This window comes from Rutidosis leptorrhynchoides, chromosome 2, assembly GCF_046630445.1.
Source record: "Rutidosis leptorrhynchoides isolate AG116_Rl617_1_P2 chromosome 2, CSIRO_AGI_Rlap_v1, whole genome shotgun sequence".
NCBI lineage: Eukaryota > Viridiplantae > Streptophyta > Magnoliopsida > Asterales > Asteraceae > Rutidosis > Rutidosis leptorrhynchoides.
This window is the reverse complement of record NC_092334.1, coordinates 550,310,404-550,314,899: the sequence shown is the minus strand read 5'-3', so window position 1 is coordinate 550,314,899 and position 4,496 is coordinate 550,310,404. Positions and strand designations below refer to the sequence as shown.

Genomic DNA, 4,496 nt, shown 5'->3' with positions numbered 1-4,496 from the left:
AAATCAGATTCCTCTAGTGATTCAGATTCAACAAATTCAATTATGGAGAATCTGGAACCTCTAAGTATGGAAGACCGAATGAGAGCTAAACGCACTGGCCAAGGTCACGTAATTACTAAACCAGACATTAATGCGCCAGATTATGAAATCAAAGGACAAATTCTACACATGGTAACTAATCAATGCCAATTTAGTGGTGCGCCGAAGGAAGATCCAAATGAACATCTTCGTACCTTTAATAGAATCTGCACTCTATTTAAAATAAGAGAAGTGGAGGATGAACAGATATATCTCATGTTATTTCCCTGGACTTTAAAGGGAGAAGCCAAAGATTGGTTGGAATCGTTACCTGAAGGGGCGATTGATACATGGGACGTTTTAGTTGAAAAATTTCTTAAACAATTCTTTCCGGCATCTAAAGCCGTGAGACTTCAAGGAGAAATTGTTACGTTCACACAAAAGCCAAATGAAACTCTTTATGAGGCATGGACAAGATTTGGAAAGTTATTGAGAGGATGTCCGCAACATGGTTTAGACACTTGTCAAATAGTACAAATATTCTACCAAGGATGCTACATCACTACAAGGAAAGACATAGACATAGCAGCTGGTGGTTCCATTATGAAGAAAACAGAAACTGATGCTTACAAAATTATTGATAACACTGCTTCCCACTTACATGAGTGGCACCAAGAAAAAGATATCGTTAGATCATCTAAAGCAGCTAGAGCCGATTCTAGCCATGACTTAGATTCCATTTCCGCAAAGATAGATGCTGTCGAGAGACGAATGGAAAAGATGACTAAAGATATCCACTCAATACGAATTAGTTGTGAGTAGTGTGGAGGACCACATTTGATAAAAGATTGTCTCAGTATTGAACTAACAATGGAACAAAGAGAGAATATTTCATACATAAACCAAAGGCCTGGAAATAATTATCAGAATAATTATCAACCGCCAAGACCGATTTACAATCAAAATCAGAATTATAATCGAAATGTTCCATACAACAACCAACAAGGTCCTAGCAATCAACAAGTATCTAATAATACTTACAATCAGCAAAGACCTAATTTTCAAAACAAACCACCACAAACCGATGATAAAAAGCCAAATTTAGAAGATATGATGACGAAGCTAGTTGAATCTCAAACTCAGTTTTTCACATCTCAAAAACAAACAAATGAATAAAATGCTCAAGCATTTAGAAATCAACAAGCTTCTATTCAAAATCTGGAACAAGAAGTAAGTAACCTAGCAAGGTTAATAGGTGAAAGAAAACCGGGAAGTCTACCTAGTGATACAAATACTAACCCCCAGAATGAAACAGCTAAAGCCATTACCACAAGAAGTGGTATTACACTTAAACCACCTGAAATACCTGTAATTTCTGATGAAGCTATTCCTACTCCACTAGAACCACAACCTGAACAAGATAAGGAAAAAGAACCGATAGTTGAAAAGGTTAATGAAGATAACACAGTTAAAGCTAAACCTTATGTTAAACCATACCATCCACCACTTCCTTACCCGAGTAAAATGAAAAAAGAGAGACTTGAAGCCGAGCAATCTAAATTCTTGGATATGTTTAAACAGATAAATGTAAATCTTCCTTTCATTGATGTGATTTCAGGAATGCCTAGTTATGCTAAATTTCTTAAAGATCTAATCACGAATAGAAAGAAAATGAAAGAACTCTCGGCTGTTACTATGAATGCTAATTGTTCAGCAGTGCTGTTGAATAAGATACCAGAAAAACTATCTGATCCAGGAAGTTTCACAATTCCATGTTTTCTGGGTAGTCTTAGTTCAATAGAAGCATTGGCAGACTTAGGTGCTAGTATAAATTTAATGCCGTATTTAGTATACACTAAACTAGACCTTGGAGAATTGAAACCAACACGAATAAGCATACAACTAGCCGATAGATCAGTTAAATATCCTAGAGGGATAATAGAAAACATGCTAGTTAAAGTTGGTACTTTAGTATTTCCAGTAGATTTTGTTGTTCTGGACATGGAAGAAGATTCTCAAGTTCCTCTCATATTAGGAAGACCATTTTTAAACACGGCTAAAGCAATGATAGACGTATTTGGTAAGAAACTAACCCTAAGTATAGAGGACGAGAGTGTTACCTTTTCAGTTGATAGAGCAATGCAACAACCGTGATCTGCAGATGATACATGCTATTATATTCAAACTATAGATTCACATGCAGAATTGTTAGAAGAATTTCCAGAATTACAAGGAACAGGAGAATGTTCTTTAGGAGAAGGAACTGAACCAATTGATGAAACTGAAATGTTAGCTACACTTATGGCTAATGGATATGAACCAGCAACAGAAGAAATTCAAATGCTAAAAGAAGAAGACAGATATCGATATAAATCATCGATAGAAGAACCTTCGACATTAGAGTTAAAGCCACTTCCAAACCATTTGGAATACGCTTATTTACATGGTGAATCTGAATTACCTGTAATAATATCGTCTTCTCTTACTAAAAATGAAAAATCTCAACTCATTTCTGTGTTAAAAGCTCATAAACTAGCTATTGCATGGAAGATTCATGATATTAAAGGAATAAGTCCTTCGTATTGCACACATAAAATCCTTATGGAAGAAGGTCATAAAACGTATGTGCAACGCCAACGAAGACTAAATCCTAATATGCAAGATGTTGTTAAGAAAGAAATTATTAAACTGCTTGATGCAGGTTTAATTTATCCAATTTCTGATAGTCCATGGGTAAGCCCAGTTCAATGCGTGCCTAAGAAGGGTGGCATGACTGTCATTACAAATGAGAAAAATGAGCTTATTCCTACTAGGACTGTAACAGGATGGCGTGTTTGTATTGATTATAGAAAATTAAATGTCGCCACCAGAAAAAGATCACATTCCTTTACCTTTCATTGATCAAATGTTGGAAAGATTAGCCGGAAATAGTTACTATTGTTTTATTGATGGTTTTTCCGGATATTTTCAAATTCCAATAGCACCCGAGGATCAAGAGAAAACCACATTCACATGCCCTTATGGTACTTTTGCTTACAAACGCATTCCATTTGGACTTTGCAACGCCCCTGCAACCTTTCAAAGGTGCATGATGGCGATTTTTCATGACATGATAGAAGAATGCATGGACGTTTTCATGGATGACTTTTCAGTCTTCGGTGATACATTTGAATCATGTCTAGTTAATCTTGAACGAATGCTTATTAGATGAAAATAATCAAATCTAGTACTTAATTGGGAGAAATGCCATTTCATGGTTAAAGAAGGCATCGTTCTTGGTCATAAAATTTCAAAGGAAGGAATTGAAGTGGATAGAGCTAAAGTAGATGTAATTGCTAAACTTCCACATCCCACCAATGTTAGAGGAGTTAGGAGTTTTCTAGGGCATGCCGGTTTTTACCGACGTTTCATAAAAGATTTTTCTAAAATTGCCACTCCTATAAATAAACTCCTAGAAAAAGTTGCTCCATTCATATTTTCAGATGAATGCATCAAATCTTTTAATATTCTTAAAGAAAAACTCACTAATGCGCCGATCATGATAACACCAAATTGAAATCTACCGTTTGAACTAATGTGCGATGCAAGTGATTTTGCAATGGGAGCCGTTTTAGGACAAAGGATTGAAAAACGATTTCAACCTATTTATTATGCTAGTAAGACTTTACAAGGAGCACAAACAAATTACACAACTACTAAAAAAGAACTCCTTGCTATTGTCTTTGCTTTTGAAAAATTTCGTTCATATTTCGTTCTAGCAAAAACGGTGGTCTATACCGACCATTCTGCTCTTAGATACCTATTTTCGAAACAAGATGCTAAACCAAGATTAATCCGTTAGATCTTACTCTTACAAGAGTTTGATATTGAAATCCGAGATAAAAGAGGAGCAGAAAATCTCGCCGCTGATCATCTTTCTCGTCTTGAAAATCCATAATTAGAAGTTCTAAATGAATCGGCCATACAAGACAACTTTCCTGATGAATATCTATTGAAGATAGATTATAATGAAATTCCATGGTTTGCAGACTATGCAAACTATTTAGTATGTGGATTCCTTGAAAAAGGATTGTCGTACCAAAAACGAAAGAAATTCTTTAGTGATATAAAACACTATTTCTGGGAAGATCCACATTTGTTTAAAAGTTGTCCAGATGGAATAATACGCCGATGTGTATTCGGAGATGAAGCTAGTAAAATCTTAAACCATTGCCACACAGGACCAACAGGAGGGCATTTTGGGCCTCAACTAACAGCAAGAAAAGTTTATGATGCTGGATTCTATTGGCCTACAATTTACAAAGACGCACACCTTCTTTGCAAATCCTGTGATGCATGTCAAAGGGCCGGAAAAATAAGTCAACGTGATGAAATGCCACAAAATGTCATTCAAGTATGTGAAGTATTTGACATTTGGGGTATTGACTTTATGGGTCCATTTCCAAAATCTCATAATAATCTCTACATTCTCGTAGCCA

The 4,496-nt window shown here is 35.6% G+C and overlaps 1 non-coding gene across 1 annotated transcript; it reads right to left on the bottom strand.

The window, feature by feature from the left end:
- Positions 1-426: 426 nt before the first annotated feature.
- On the bottom strand, positions 427-533 carry LOC139895153 (small nucleolar RNA R71). The gene has a single exon (XR_011775618.1). It is a non-coding gene; the product is annotated as a small nucleolar RNA R71 (small nucleolar RNA).
- Positions 534-4,496: the final 3,963 nt, after the last annotated feature.